General features: G+C 35.6%; 1 protein-coding gene and 1 pseudogene across 2 annotated transcripts in view; both read left to right on the plus strand.

The window, feature by feature from the left end:
• Nucleotides 1–1,431: 1,431 nt before the first annotated feature.
• On the plus strand, nt 1,432–6,565 carry LOC128015122 (gamma-tubulin complex component 5-like; annotated as a pseudogene).
• Nucleotides 6,566–7,167: 602 nt separating this feature from the next.
• LOC128015706 (cytoplasmic FMR1-interacting protein 1 homolog) overlaps nt 7,168–15,335 on the plus strand; it is a 38,513-nt gene continuing 30,345 nt past the window's right edge. The window contains exon 1 of one of the 2 annotated variants that reach the window (XM_052599765.1): nt 7,168–7,459. The gene's annotated coding sequence lies outside the window, so the exon portion shown is untranslated. The remainder of the gene's footprint in view (nt 7,460–15,335) is intronic. The other variant, XM_052599764.1, reaches the window with a different exon arrangement.

Below are 15,335 nucleotides of genomic sequence, written 5' to 3' on the forward strand. Positions count from 1 at the left end.
TGGAAAGAATGGTAATGGCTAGTTTGAATTATGTATCAGATTCTTGGGTATTTGAAGGGGTTCTAAATTAACATTTGCAACACATGTCCAAAGTCAAAAGTAAAAGAGGAATGAATGTTTTAAGATGTTTGGCAGGAGTAGATTGGGGTGATGACCGGCTGTCTCTATTATTTACTTATAGAGTCCACAGTAAAATTATGCATCAGCTTCAGCATTTCTGCTTAAAAAGGTAAATTAAGCACATAATCGAGCCTTAATAATATGCTATGGAACATTTAGAACATCTTCTGTATCCACACTGCAGGTAGAAATGGGTGAGATCCTGTTGGACTTTTAATGGCTTCAGCTGAAACTGGCATTGGCATCCCTGGGTAGGGATTGGGTTAAGTCTTTATTTTTGGAAATTAATGTTGATCCAGGATCATCAGAAGATGTTGATCCAGGAACATGTCTTGGCAAAATCACTGCGACCCAGGATAAGTAGGGACCATAGACTGTATAAAAACAGGTAGGCACGCAGCCTGTGTTTCGTCATGTTTGAGTCTGTTCGATAGATGGCAGTAATGCGCTCTCCTGCCTCATTATTATTCACACGGCACTGTAGAAGTAGCATCTGAAGTGATGGAGGCGGCAACAGGGGAAATGATAATAAATATGTTAATGATAATTAAATAAACTCAGTTAAACTTTGCCCTAAATTCGACTTTCGCCATAGGATTACATTCGAGAGATATAAGTTACGCATATTTTCGGTTCATCTCTGACATGTAGCAAACACCCTTGTTATGGGGTTCTTATTTTGCTAGCCTCAGCTGTTGACAACAGCTTGCCTCTGTCAGCTTCACAACCAAAGAGCAGGTTTCAAGTACAGTTAGTATTTTTCAAGTTCATCCATTAACTCGTCCATTTATTTATCAATTTAATTTGTGAAAAGGACACTGAAGAAGTATTTGAGGGAAATACCAAAAAAAAAAAAAAAAAAAAAAGTACATTTGTTTGAAGGCCTAGCTTTGATTAAAAAACTTTTTTATTAAATGGTCGATTTTTTTTTCATGGTTTTACATTTTGAAGTATATTAAAAATAAATAAAGTGAAAACATTTTTCTATCTTTATTTGATGCAAAATATGGTCAAATTTGATTGAAAATAACCTGATATACTGATATACATTCAGGAGGACCACGAGCAGAATGAGAAAGACTGTCCAAGTCACCTGGACTGGTATGGGACAGTATCAGCACATTTTCTTATAGTAGCCCTCAGTTAATGAATTTATTTTTATTTTTTTCAGAATTCCTAGTTCTCACTGAGTCTTGTTCTTGTAGTGGGTGAGCCGGAATCCAAGGCTTGGTTTGAGCAGCATACTGTCACTTCGTATTGGGTTCCCAACTCTCCCCGCTTTCCACACAGCCTCCACTTGCAACCTCTACAATGTCTGGTAAGAAATTTTTGCTTGTACAGGTACCTTTAATGTTTTACTATATTTCCCATCAAATAAATACTTTCAAAAAACATAAAATATTTTTGATTATCTTTTTTATGTTTGTATGTATGTACGTGTGTATGTTCTTGCCATGATTACATTTAATAATCTGGACAAACCTGTTCTTACCAAAGGAAAGTGCATATGTGAAGTTTGTGAAGGTTGCATATGTGGATAAGGTTTAGAATGCAAGTTTTAACCTGCAGGAAATTAGCAGTTCCGGAATGGAGTTTTTTCCCCACAAGATTACATCTGCCCTGGTTGTTGACACTTGAATGTTTCCTTAACCAGAAGAGAATGCATCACAAAGATGACTGATTGCTCATATCAAGATCATGTGTTCTTTTCTGCCTCCCCTCAGGTTTTTTTGTGGTGTAAAGAAACTTCGTTTTCAAGGTGACTGTGAGGAATGATGTGGTGGTCACACATCTAAATAATGTGAGTGGAAGCTGTTTTTCAACCAGATGATTGGTTCAAAGTGGCTTTTTATCAATATGTATGTTTTTGTACAGAACTATCTTAACTCTGTACTGGAGCACATAGCAGCCTATGGGCAGGCTGTTTCCCGACTGCTAAGTTTATTGATAAATTTACCGGCCACAGTACAGATCCCTGTCCTCCAGGTCTTAACTCTTCCTCCTCCTCCTTGTCCTCCACGACGAGCTCTGACCCTCCCTTCAGGACCTACCAAGCATTTGTGTGGGCCCTGTATAAATACTTCACCAGCTTTAAAGAGGAGCTCAGTATTATTGAGAAAGACATTATTGCAAAAGGGCGTAAAAATATATATGTATATACGTTTTATTTAAAACTTTTTTTATTTAATTAAAAAGATTATTGGAGTACGTTTTACAAGAAAATCTCATGTTTAATTCAATGTGTTGCTTGCTGGTAATTGGTAATTATCTGTGCAATTTAGTAGAAAGTAAGTTAGTCTTAGACCAGTTTTTTTTTTTTTTTTTCTGTGTGTATCAAATATATTCTCAGTTATTTTTGTGTTGTTATAGTATTGATTTTATAGTGATTGTTCATAGATGAGACAGTGACTTTGTCATCTGTGCTGGAACGGTTAAGTCCTCATCTGGCTCAGATCTCTATGCTGCACATGTATTTCTGCACAGAAGTGGCTGATGTGCCGCCCGTAACGCCCAATGTGTTACAAGCCTCACACTTACTCAACACCCTCTACAAGGCAATAACAGAGTATGATAGCGTGAGTGAGGCCTCCGAGTAGTCTGTAAGTGTGTCTGGTTTTGGTATTGAGCAGTAGATGCATACATTTGTACATTTATTCGTGTAATGCTCTTTTTTGTTTATTTCTATCAGGTGGCGCTCCTTTTCTGTCTCTGGGTAGAAACGGTCAGGCCATACCTTGAGATTGCAGACGAATGGAATATTTCATGGTCACTTATTTGACCCTGCCAAAGAATTTATAATTCAAAGGTACAAAAACCCTTAAAAATTGTGTGTGTATATATATATATATATATATATATATATATATATATATATATATATATATATATATATATATACACACACACACATATATATGTATGTGTATATGTGTATGTATGTGTGTGTATATATATGTGTATATATACTAATGAATATATATATATATATATATGTGTGTGTGTGTATTGTTTTCTATTTTCTGTTTAGTTTTTTGTTGCATGTTCACATTTTTACATTAGTAACGTTTTTGTTAATGATAATAACCATTTGTTTAGTTTACTTCATTTTTGTTTATTTTAGCTTAATATGTCTTAATATTTCTGACAATGATTAATAAAATTCCATGACCCCCTGCTGGCCATTAATTTTGCAAGGTAACAGCAGAATACAGAATAAATTATTTAAATGCATAAATGTAAATGTAAACTATGTTTGGTTAGTCACTATTTCATTAGCATGTTTTCCATTGAAGTGATTGAGATTGTGTTATGTCTTGCAGGCTTTATTTGGAGCAAAATGACTTCCATGAGAAATTCTCTGGCAGCTATGTGATTTCGGTCCGCTCCTCTGAGTCTGTGACATGTCAGACGTTTGAGCTCCGCTGCTGTTTGTATCCCCATATTGAGAGGAGATAAATCGAATGCTGTGGGAGCCTCATGAGAACCCTGAAAAAGACTACATGTGAGATACTGCAGATGAATTGTTTGTTGCTGAGTAGTGCATTGAAGATTAACTTTCTAATTTTTGATCTTAGGCTTCTGGGGTACTTGCAGGCCATGATAAACTACTTCCTTTTGGAAGCAGGGGATACTATGTATGGTTTCTACACATCCATCTTTGAAAAAGTTCTGGAGAAGGAGAGCTGGCAGCAGCTGGCATTCCTTAATGTGCAGCTGCAAGAGTCTGTTGGTCAGCGCCACCACGAGGACAGCAGCCGGTACTGCACGTGTATCTCTAGAGATCCTGTGGTTTACCATTCAGCCCTACCTGAAATACCACTCAATATCCTGTTTTTTTTTTTCTCATGATTCCAGGTTGCCTATATTTCTTGAAACTATTGATCCTGCAAGAAAAAAAGCAGCCAGTGAATAACCTTGATAGACTTATGTTGAGTTACAAGGTTACAAAGCCACAATTAATTTAATTTTGACATTTTGCTTTTTATGCTTTGAAGATTGTAATAACACCATAAATAATCAAATGTACCGTAAGCATTTGTTTTGAAATGTCAATTTATGTATTTGTTTTGATGATAGTTATCTGAATGCCTTTTTATTTTCTCTCACCAGGTTCCATGGCCTGTAGATATTGTTATTAGTGTCAGAAAATCTGCAATCAGATCTTTCTACTGCTGCTTCAGATCAAATGGGCAAAATATAACCTGGACACATTGCGGTTCAGTGGTGAGATATGATTTCTCTTCTGAAGTTTTCATTACTTATGTTTACTTGTATTAAAAGGAGTGGGAAGTAAAGCTAGTGGATATGTTATTAAATATGCAATATTTTTCATATTTATGTAACTTCATAGTTCTCATTGTAGTTCAGCGATCACAGGTCTTTTTTTATTTTATTCACAGTACTTTCAGATCAGGATGATTTCAATTCACTAGTTCAAATAGGATCTTACTAAAGAGTCTTCCCACAGATTTGACAGTAGCTGCTAAGAAGCAAGAAGGAGGCCTTAAACCAGCAGATTCACAGGATGTTTTTCCTGAGGGTCAAACTCATGCACTTTGTCAACAGCCTGCATAACTACATCATGACAAGGCTAGGTCTGAAATACATCAAATAGGCTTTATTTTTTTATTTTAGTCATCCTTTTATTACCTTGTGGACATACACCTTCATTCACAGATCCTGCATAGTACAGGTCTAAAATTTAACACCAAGTACAGGAGGCAAAGGATCTTGACCAGCTCATCAAAATCCACTACAGATACTTGTCCACCATTCGTGACCGATGTCTGCTCTGAGAGAAAGTAAGCGGGAAATATACATGCCAAAAAATGTGTCTGTCAAAAAAAGGTTGCATGTTACAATTGGAGTTTTTCTTATTAATTCAGTTAGCTGTCTTCCCAATGATGGTTGGCCTACTTTTACACCTTTATACTGTAGACATTTGTGTTATTTTTTGATCCATTAATTCCAGTAACTCTCTTTGCAGGTCAGTTTTGTCAAGGAGGCCATCATGAAAGTGCTGAACTTTAGTTCTCATTTTGTCAGACAGATGGCAGGCTGGTTTTATGGCCTGGAAGTAAGTTTAAAACTCTTCATGTGTGGAATCTCTAGATGTTTAAGTCTAGCCACTTGTCCTTGTCTTGCAGCTTTCACTTCATTTTGATGAGGATGAGGTTTTACTTCCCTTTTCGGATTTTACCATTCGTTAAATATTTTCCTTTTTTTCCTCAGAATCGAGTCGATTGACAAAATGGAGTCGGATTTTAAAAACTGTCACATGTTTCTGGTGGCTATTTTAAACAAGGCCGTGTGCAGAGGCTCATTTCCTCATTGTAAGTCCTCCACTGCTGTGCATTTTAAAATAACAGGGTGAATCTCACTAATGTTGTCTGTATTTAACTCCAAATGACTATATGACTATATGACTATACTCTAATGCAAACAAGAACAGTGCATTATGGAAGTATTTAAAGCAGTGGTTCTCAGTTCCTCTGCATAATTTCCATGTATCTCTTATTTAACAGAGCTGATTCAGATAACCAGCTTGTTTGAAGAGAGCTCCATGCAGGAACTGTTTTCCGATTGACATGGTCCTTACACAGTGTTCATTGCTCCCTTACAGTTATAAAATACATTGATAATCTTTGAGAGTAAGAATTAAAAACATGTCAATGTCCCAATGCAACAAAAAAAAAGTGCATGGAAATTGAAATGTATTATATATATATATATATATATATATATATATATATATTTTTTTTTTTTTTTTTTCTGTGAATAATGATTGAATCCAGAGATATTTAGTTTTTACTCACCATGTGTTCCTGTTGTCTTTTAGTGGAGTCCTTGGCGCTGTCGCTAATGGCAGGATTTGAACCGTGTTAACAGATTGAGCATGTTTTCAATCCAGAGCACTGAACACAAAACAGATTATTTATTGAACTACTGCATTACGGCTGCTGTACTGTTCTTGTTTTTCTCTCCCAGGATATCTGACATAATAGCACATGAGAGAGATACATTATCCCAATTGCACTTCATTGGTACAGAAGTAGCACTTTGTCTCTGTAAACTGTGAAACTGTGTTGAATTGTCTACTCTGTCTAGAGCGCAGCTGCTGCATCAAGATACTTAATGTTTTGTGAAGACTGTTTTTAGTTTTTCAGCATTGTTGGCCTGTGTTATGGCTCAATATGTCATATGTAAAACGTAAGTGTCTTTGTGCAGTGGATATGTGAAGCGCACGTGAAAAAAGTAATTTAATTTGATCTAATTATGTATATTACACACAACAGTGAAAAGAAAAACTTAAAGCTCAAATTTAAGTACTGTACATAATATTTGCTAACTTTGAAAATTGTAGGCAACATTTGTATGCCGTTGAGCTTATGTTGCTGAATGGATTGCATATTTTAAATTAAATTGCTCTTACTTTGAGATATAATGTTGCCTCATAATTTTTTTTTTAATACAATACCATTCAAAAGTTTAAATTCAGCAAGATAAAAATAATAGTGAGAATGAATTAAATTGAAAAGGCTTTTAGAAAGTTTTAGAAAAAAGCAACTATAAATATTGTTCTTTTGAACGTTCTATTAATTAAAAAAAATATTGAATAATGAATTCCACACAAATATTAAGAAGCACATTGGGCCGAGTTGTGCTGTTTTCAACATTGATAATAATAAATGTTACTTGAGCACAAAAAATCAGCATATTAGAATGCAATGTTTTCTAAGGGATCATGTGAAACTAGAGTAACGGCTGCTGAACATTCCGTTTTGCCTTGGAGAGAGTGCAACAAAGTTACAATGACAAGTCATGACATGCCATGAAATATAAAATGCACAAAAATAAATAGGATGAGGTATAGAAATATATGAAATGCAGCAAATATGAAAGCAAAAAATTAATGATATAGGATGGGAGTAAATATACATATAAGATGTAGCATTTTTAAAATTTGTATATTTACATTTCACTCTAGATTCCACATGATAAAACCATTTCACAGTTTAAAACCCTATCGTTTCGTGCGGAATATTCCTGGACGCCCCCTGCTGGAAGTGAGCCGCACTGCGGCGCTGGAGTTTCCTGTTGAATTTCCCTGTAGAGCGCAACAGGAACTCCCAGCCTGAGCTGCGTTTGCGACAGCACTCACCGCGGGCAGGATTCCTCAAACTCTCTCAGCTACTCCAAACCGCCACAGATTAACCACCAAAACCCACCGTAACCAGTTATCTTCATCCTCTCAGCCACCTCGCAACTGGAAACCACATCGGAAAATGCATGAATGAATAGTTGAAGCGGATTGTTTGTCCTGGAAACTCAAGTAAGGGTGGGTAGAGCGGAGTTTTGACTTACTTTCATCCTGGGTGTTGTCTTTTTTCAGTCGCTTTCTCTGTAGCTGGTCAGTCAAACAGTCGGCGTTCGCGTAGTTTTGTTATAATTTGTGCTAGAATGTGTGTTTGTTTGTTTCTGTATGTGTAAGACAGAATGGAGAGGTATTGTTGGGTTGAATTCCTTTGAGTTGTTTGAAGTTTTACGTCGTGGATGAGGTGGGCCTACACGCGACTGCGCGTATGAAGCACAGACTGTATAAAAACAGGTATAAAGACGCGACAAACTAGAACGCTCCCATTAAAATAATCCAAGTTGTCTGAACTAAAAACACGACGGAACGCTTTGTAACGTTATTTTAAAATGTGTGCGCGTGTTATGTCGCGTAGTTGGGGTGACGTGGAATGGTGGATAAAGTACTTAAAATCCATACAAACGAGTACAGATATCATACCAGAAAATGACTTTGGTAGGAGTTGAAGTCACCGTTTGGAATATTACTTGAGTAAACGTTTTAAACTGTGATATTTACTGTACTTAAGTATGAAAAGTATTTTTTTTAATTTATATTAAACTTACAAATGTATTGCAAGTAAAATAACAAGCAAATTCAAAAGTTTGAGCAGCAAGATTGTGTTCATTACATCATAAGAAACGTTTTTGCACATATATTGAATCAGCATCTGAAGTGGCATTTAAATTAATTTACAGACTGTTTCATGGCAGCTCAGAGAGGGCATTGATGCATTTAACCAGCAGTTATTACAAATGCATAAATAATGCTTTGTTTAAAACATTAAACGTTGAATATTGAGATTTGAAGAGATTTAAAACATGAAAAGATACTTGAAATGTAAAAATTAAAGCCGCCAGTAGGTGGCGGCAAGTCACTGTTAACGAGCGAGTCATTGGAATCAAATCGATTCATTCGAAAGGTTGATTCATTCAGGGATGTTTTAATGAGTGAGTCACTGAATCATTCGTTCGAAAAACAGGAAACGCCGTCCTGTGTTTCGCACAGCAACGCAAAACAGCTGTTTGGAAATATTTTCATTGGTGAAATACAGCAAAAACATGAATCTAAAATGTAAGTACTTACTGTATTGTGTAAAATCAATACTACATTTATGTTGATATCTGGAGAAAAACGGCACTCTTAATGTGTGATAGATTAACTAACGTTATATTAAATGAGATATAAAATACATACAGAGGCGTTTCGCTTCTCTTAATTTTTGAATGCATTTTAACTGACTAAATCACGTTGTGTGCGCGTGCACTATGGGTGTGTTTGGGTGTGTTGATCGCACATCTTTAAAACAACACCATATTATTACAGACGATATACGTCACACCCCAGCCTTGACTTGAGTGGAAAATGAAGTTTCCCCGGTTGTGCGAGAACTTGTGCGGAAAAGTGTTTTTTAGTACGTTAGTCTTAAACTTGCAAGAGCTAGCTATACCACGGATTTGTCAAACCTGCTCTCTTGAAGCCTGTGTTCTTCCGACTTTATTTTGTAGTAGCTAACGAACATGTTCGGGCAAATGTATTGCAGTAAAAGTATACATTTTAATTAAGAAATATAGTGGAGTAAAAGTGACAGAAGTGAGTAAAAGACAGAAATATGAAAACTCAAGTAAACTAACTACAGATTCGCCCTAAAATACTTAAGTATCGTTACGAAGTATCACTCCGTTACGTTACACAACTGGACATATCTATCTAGCTAGCTAGCTAGCTAGCTTTCTATCTAGCTTTCTATCTATCTATCTGCACAAATTTCTTGGCGCAAAATGTCCACCCCTACCTTTGACACCTCTATCTGAGGTTGTTGTCTTTTTTAAACTGTTGTAGAATGTCAAAATAATATAAAGTATTTGGTGACGGTGAAAAGTATGTTTTAAGGAAATGCCCTGATAATGAATTCAAGTATATACAGGTATTGCCCTTTAATAAAAGGAATTATTTGATTCATAAAGTTATTTCCTAGAATGGATTACATATATAATATATTTCTTACATATGTTTGATGTTGCTATTCTGCATGCCATTTTAAGATTAAGGTTTAGAGATTAGCATTGGGTTTCATCCGGGTTGACCATCTCTAATCAGGGCCATCGACTTCAGTTAATCACAGCACTGTAAACTTTCAGACTGTCTTCTAATACCCTGTCAGTTTGTTTCTTTAATGCAGATTGAGACTAAACATGGTTTAAACCACTCTGTCAGGTTTTCTATCCAAAATCCCTTTAGTCTTGATAGAACTAGGTTATGTCTGTAAACCAATTCTATTGTGTCAGTTTTTAATCCTCTTCTGTTTTTGGACTGAAAATGACTTTGAGAGAGAAAAGAAAGTGGAAATGTCTTCATTGGCTGGAGGTCAGAGGGATTGTTGGAAGTTCAAGCAGGCCATTATCAGCCCACACCCTTCTGAGATTCTGATAATGATGCTTTTAGGAAGCTGTTTGTGCCTTTGTGGCAGCCTGAGTGGGTTTTATGATTCAGCAAATTATTTAGCATTGACAAACAGACCATAAGTCATTCATTTGTATTGACACGATCTGTAGGGTGTTCCGACCAAATGCATATGCAAAATTTTTGTTAAAACATATGGACCCTTTTCACAGGCTGAAGGTTTTTTTTTTTCTTTCCGTTTTTTTTAATGTGTACATTTTTAGCAGTATACCTTGTTTTAATACCGTTACATTAAATAACAGAAAACTGGTTAACACCGCTGTTGCTGTATGAGGGAGTGATGGCAAATTTGACATCTTTCTCTCTTCTGACCAGTGTAATCAATCTCTCAATAGTTTTTTCACCAAATTTGGAAAGTCATAGAAATGCTGTGCCATTTTTACTTTTGCTATTGGGGTAAATGGGTATGTAAAAATGATATTTGTTGTAATTTTCATTCACCTCTATGTTTACCCAACTATGATGACAAATGCTTTGAGAACCCCCGGAAATGTGAAAAAGTTCTATTGGTGTTCATTTGATATGTTCATTATTAGTTTTACCATGGTGAATAAGCGGAGGACTGCATTATTATGAATTGGAAATTTCTGTGTAGCTCTGCTTCTAGGAGGTGAAATGCAACAATCATACATGAATGCTGGTGATACAGTTGGTGGTAGGCCTGTCACAATATAAACTTTTTGTTGTGCGATTTATTGCCCCAGAATTAATTGCGATTAATCAATATTATTGTCATTTTAAAGACATATAGATATAGAAGATATTTAAAATCATAATGTAACAGCATAAAAATGCAAGAAGGCCTACACACTTCCAAATGACAACAAACCTTTAATTTTTGAGAATATTTAGATTGTGGGAATTAAGTATCCAAATATTAGATACCTTATTAATAAATAAATAGTGAATAAACTTTTATTTATTATATATATATATATATATATATTATTTTAAAGTGCCAAGTAACGAGTAGTAAAAAAGAAAAATGCACAATGACCTTGTATGGAGATTTTTCTATCTACAGATTTTTCCTGGCCATTATTTTCTCTGTAAATAACGAGTGCACACTAATGTTGAAAAACACAATCACTACTTAGCAGTCAGATGTCTGTATGCACAAAGGCACAGATCCCTAAATAAGACCAAATCTGCAGATGAAACGTGTTTAGTTTTAAATTTGAACTAGCTCTTCACGACTACACCACCAAAAATGATTGAGGTCATGTACATATGTTGCACGATACGTTAATATATTGTTTATAGCGACAGGCCTAGTTGGTGGCAGGAAATCACAAGTTTACTTAGTTTGTGTTATGCAGCAGAATATGCTGTTCAGTCTATGATATTCATGTTGACTGTGTGCATTTTTCCGAAATGAGTGCAGAGTGAGAGGTGAAAGCAGCATTTGTCAAAGTTGTGGGCATTTTCTGTGAGCGAGCACACCAGGGCATTCTGCATGTTGTGAAGTTTTTGGACATGTGCCACCACCTTTGCTGCCACGAGAGAAAAATGTGTGTGTGAAAATGTGAACATTTCAGGGAGGAAGACACTGTGCAGTAGGTGTTGAATCCACAGTAAACGTGCAAAAGATGCTTTTTTTATTTTATCATCCTGCATGCAGCAGGAGATGATGTCATGTTTTGGCATGGTCAGTAAATATCTAAATCTTCTTCTTAGTGTGGAGGTGAGTCAGTGTACTGTAATACTGACTTAGTAAACGTCAGAGAGTAAAAGAGCTTAGGGCAGACAGCCAGACCAGGGCATATGGGGAGTCACACTGAAGATGGCACAATGAGTCTCAGGGATTATTTGGTCTGGATGTTTTATGTTGGTTTTGATTGTGTTTTGATTTCCATAGGACTGTGTGACTAGAGAGTAGCTTAAGTGTTTTTCTTGTATTTCAGGTTGTTATTCATGCATATGCTCAGAATCAGTGTCTTATCTCCACCCTGCCTGTCAAACTGAGAACAGTCCAATGTCAAGTGACGTCCAAGTTCAGCGCCCAATGTTTTTTTTTGTCTAATTGGTTTAGCAGTCTTGTGTATCCACAATTGGCATTAAGCCTGATTCACTTTACAGCTTATTCTCACCAAGAAACACTGAGCTCATCTGACTGACAACAGGGTGACAAACCACTGAACCATATTCAACAAAACAAGTCATATTTTTTACCAAAGTTGTGAATGTGTTTCTAAATTAAAAGTGATGAGACAAAGACCGTGTACTTCAAAGTAATAGTGGGCTGCATGCAAATACAAACATTAAGCCAGTTTAGTACGATTCATGGATGAGGGATTCTTGGGAATCAGCACCTTATAATTGGGCTGGGTGGTATGATACATAATCGTTACCGCGACATGTTTCAGTATTCTGGATTCATGCAGTCAGTCTTAAAAAAAAAAGGAACAGCAGCTTTATTTACCTGCTGCTGTCTGTCATGATTAATGTGAATTATGTTTGATTGGTACAGTAAAGACTATGCCGTTTTTTTTATTTATTCAGTTTCTGTAATTTCTTTCTACATGTTAAACCTAGCCTACTGTAGCTGAAAAAATCAAAAGTTTGTCATATTTTTTGTTCTGTTGTTGTTGTAATTTGTTTCTTTTTCTTAATTTTAAAAACAAAAATAAAATAAAAATAGCTATATTGAGGTACATATCATTGTCATGAAATAAAATTTCTCACACCGTAAAATAAGGATTTAGTCTTATCACTCACTCTTACCTTATAATTGAATCAAAAGTATACAATGCATCCAGTTTAGTTTGATTCATGAACAAACAACTCTTTCTGCTGGTTGATTTAAATGAATCAAAAATGTGAGGCACAACCAGTCTAGTACAATTCATGAACAAATGACATGCTTTCAGTGATGTCCTTTTTAAATTTAAGCAAGTTTTTATCATTACAGTTTGCATATTTTGATTCAGCTTTGTATTTTTGCATATCTATATTATATCTAAATGAAGATGACTCAAAATGCAACACTTTTTTTTTTTTGACAGCTCTAGGGCTTTTTTTAAACTACAGATTGAACTTCCACATTTTGTTATTTCCGCCCTAAAATTGGCCATCCAACAAAAAGATAAATAAAGGCCAAATGTTTTAGCAAGTTTCCAATCTTCTCTAATTCTGTCCCCATTTGTATGACTGTGCTTGATCATGACCTGCCCCAGAACTGTAGCGACATGACGAGGCTGTGGAATGATTGTGGTCTCTAAACATCATTGCGCTGCTGATGGAGTGAAGCACGTCCTTCTCAATGACCGGACCTGTAGGCCTAATTATCTGCTTTACTGCCATTGAGTAATAAGAAAAGATGAGATTTCTGATTGCATGTCAGCATTTTTTTCTAAGAATGTGTCATCTGAACAAATGAGATTGGGAACTACTACAGTACTAAAGAGGAACAATGTTCTGCTTACTCAAGACAAGTTCCGTTTTGCCTCACAGCAATTAAGAAAGGTTGTTTAATCCCAAAAATTGGATTTATGTATTATCATTTACATTTGCATTCTATTTGAAGCAAGTGAACCTAGAGTGAAATGTGCTAGTTTATGCCATCAGCAACAGTGTTTGTTCAAGTTTCACATGCAAATAAAATCACAATATTGACCTGTCATGTTTTGTTTTGTTTTGTTTTGTTGTCCACAACTTCTAACCAACTTCCTTTTCAAAGAAAGATACTGACCTTTATGGTTTCATGCCGTGTTAAGCTTTAAAAAAAACAAGCGCGCTGTTTTGGAAATTAAAGGGACAGTAAGATTGTTCAATTTGGTTGCATCCTGCGTGGATTAGTTGTTCATTTTTGAATATTCGTAATATGGGTTTATTAATGGAGCTGCCAGAAGTGGGTGTAGCATGGTAATAGCAGCTGCAGTTACATCACCAGCTCATACATTCCTACACACTTAGGGCGTAGCAATTGTGTGATTAGTTACAGTGTGAGTTACATCACTTATTTTCACAGATCTCCGTTCACTGTCAAAGATCAGATTTTTGATCTATATGCATTTCTGTTTGGGTTTGTTAGGTTCTGTTAGAGCTGCATTATGGCAAATTATATTCATCGATTAAAAAGTTACAAAGGCTGTCACTGGGGTAGGGCATTGGGAAATTATTTACCTAAAAAAACCTGCATTTTAGTACATTAAAGGTACCTTACTACCTGAACTGTGCATAATAGTACCTAAATTGGGCATATTAGTAACCTTTGAAATTGCACCACTCCCATGGCAGCTTTTGTACCAGTTTTTTTCTGAATGTTAATATTGTAGTTGCAATTTCTATTGTTGATTAATTGCATGACATCTAAAATGCACATCCAGAACAGGCTAATAATTGTTTCTTAAATCAAGAAATTTCTTAAACAGTCAACTTCATGTTAAATGCATTAGGAGTATGTATAAATGCAATGCTGCAATGAAGACTTTTTATGATTATTTAATCATGATGACAGCCATAAATGTAATCAGTTATTTTTCAACAGTAATTATTATTATTTGTTTACATTTATTTTTTTAAAAGTCAGTTTAGATTAGGAGATGCATGGGAAATATTGATAATCAACTGTTTCACATAATAATACAGGTCTTTACATGTATAATACAGGTTTTAATTTCACCCAACCACAAATTTAAGTCCTTAAGGTCTTTAATCAGAGCTGAAAGTCTTGGTTTAGATAAATGCTATTCAGGACGTAAGGACTTTTTATTTATTTATTATTAATAAAAGTAATGGAGATTGTATTTGAAAACTTTGAAGTGTGGCTAATATAACTTATTGTATTTTCCTAGATATTTACATTTAGAAAGCATATTGTGCTTGCTTCAACTTTAAAATTTTCTTTACTTGGTTTTAAAAAAAATGGTGGCTTACTTAGATTTCTCTGCACTTTATACTAATACCTTAACATTAAAGCAATGATACTCTTCAGCTTCAATTAAGTGTGAATGATTTGCATGTAAGAGTACAGCTGCTCAGACAAAACACTTGGTAGAAGCAGCTGTCAGTAGCAGCCACAGCAGTAGTGTGTGTTTGATAACATCGCTTTGTTTCTCTAGAGACTCTGTTCTTCGTGATAGGCTGCAGGCCCTACTCTCTTCTTTTCACTCGCTTCCTGATAATGTATCTCCTTCTGCTTTTGTCTTCTGTTAAGTTCTCTTTTAGCTCTCTAGAAGTGCACCACCACGATCACATCAGGTGCTCCTGTTTTTCCTAAATGAGTGTAGATGTGTGGCAGTAATAAGCACAGCTCTATAAGGATATCTGCATTGCTTATCTCTTATAATCGCTGCAAGACCACAGCATCCTATCACCATTTCCTCTGCCCTTCATAGTGTTTCCTCTTTTGTTGTCCTTTAAATGTGTGTCAGCCACTTCTGTGTTTGTGTGTCCA

Source organism: Carassius gibelio, chromosome A6 (assembly GCF_023724105.1).
Source record: "Carassius gibelio isolate Cgi1373 ecotype wild population from Czech Republic chromosome A6, carGib1.2-hapl.c, whole genome shotgun sequence".
NCBI classification, from domain to species: Eukaryota; Metazoa; Chordata; class Actinopteri; order Cypriniformes; family Cyprinidae; genus Carassius; species Carassius gibelio.